Source organism: Lottia gigantea, assembly GCF_000327385.1.
Source record: "Lottia gigantea unplaced genomic scaffold LOTGIsca_291, whole genome shotgun sequence".
NCBI classification, from domain to species: Eukaryota; Metazoa; Mollusca; class Gastropoda; family Lottiidae; genus Lottia; species Lottia gigantea.
In genome coordinates, this window is record NW_008708949.1 from 73724 (window position 1) to 75511 (window position 1788).

The following is a 1788-nucleotide window of genomic DNA, read 5'->3' on the forward strand; positions in this document are numbered from 1 at the left end:
AATCGGTGTAGCTTTTTCTTACGAACGTAAAACTCCATTTGGATAATTAACGTAGCGCGTAAAATGTGGACTCAATAATACATGTAAAGAATAGTTTTGGTAACCAAATTCTAAGTTTCCTACTGAACAGATGTAACTTGACACCTGTCAATCGATATTCTGCTTTCGCCAGTCTTTTCATCGACAGAATTCTAAAGGCCGCTTCACATGAGCTAATTTCCCTCTCAATCTTGATCAGTTGTGTGAACATGGCTTTTTACGAAGAAAACTATTTCGGTATTTCTATTACAATGTTATTTTGTCAACTTTAGAATATTCAAATGAAGTTGAAAACAAAGAAAAATAGAAGGGATATGTGTGGCAGATTATCAAGTCGTTGCTCGCGAATGTGCTCTCGGACATTTGTTGGACAAGAGTGATATCTTTTGCAAAGAATGCATTCATCTGGAGTGCGGGGAAAATAGAAAGATGTATTTGAAAAGAAAATGAAAGGGGATTGGTTGGTTGGCAGTTTTAGGTTGTTCTATAAAAAAAGTTAACATATTTATATAGCCAAAAATAAGGTAGAGTCATACAGATCGTCGTATTAGGCTTACACAAAATTGTGGTGTCTGCGTTAAACCAACCTTGTTTTTCGTAGGGACCGTTATTGCATTATTTTGATAACATATTTTCTTTTAAAAATAAAACATTTACAACGGCCACAGAAAATGTGGCACTTTCTGAAAGTGGGAACATGGATTTAACATAGCTATAACATATAGGAATAGATTCCACGTCAAAAAAAGTAATCTCCAGGTCGTGCTACGAAAAGTCATTTTTAAGCACATATGAGAGGCACAGTCCATGGCCTTTAACTGCAAAACGAAACCCAGAATTCAAAACAACATAATGGTGAAACATAGGAAAGTAGTTTTTCATATGAAGAAATATATTAACCAAAAGCGAGTAAACAATTCATACCAAGTGTCAAAAAGAGTAAGCATACTCTGCCAGGCGCCACACTCGTCATTGCTGCTCAACATATACATACTCATTAAAGAAATAGGCTTAGCTTTGGCCGAAACATCTGGCCTATAAACAAGCGTATCTTATACAATATTTATTATATCGGCTGTCAACAATAGATAAAGCTGTGTATTATTGTTGCTGTCAGGAGACCACCACGGAGTACCTACAGATGTCAGAGCATTAAGACTCGACAGGACAGCGTGTCACATGCATATCATGCATGTATCATCCAGAAATATTGAACCTTCATGTTTTGATATATTTTCAAAATGGTCGTCAAATTAATGTTAACTCATGTTTGTCTTAATGAAAATGCACCTTTATAATGATACAAATCTAATAGTACCACTATCATTCCAAAATACCCAACAGTTAAAGTAAAGTTTAAACAAGCTTATTTCGACATTGAATAATCAACAGTTGTTCAAGATGGTGTCCATAACAAGATAGTCAATTCTTAGTTACAAAGTTTAGCTGTTTTTGTTCCCGTCATTCTTGGTTACAAAGTTTAGCTGTTTTTGTGTCCATCATTCTTAGTTACAAAGTTTAGCTGTTTTTGTTCCCGTCATTCTTGGTTACAAAGTTTAGCTGTTTTTGTTTCAATCATTCTTAGTTACAAAGTTTAGCTGTATTTGTTTCAATCATTCTTAGTTACAAAGTTTAGCTGTTTTTGTTTCAATCATTCTTAGTTACAAAATTTAGCAGTTTTTGTTTCAATCATTCTTAGTTACAAAGTTTAGCTGTTTTTATGTCCATCATCCTTAGTTACAAAATTTA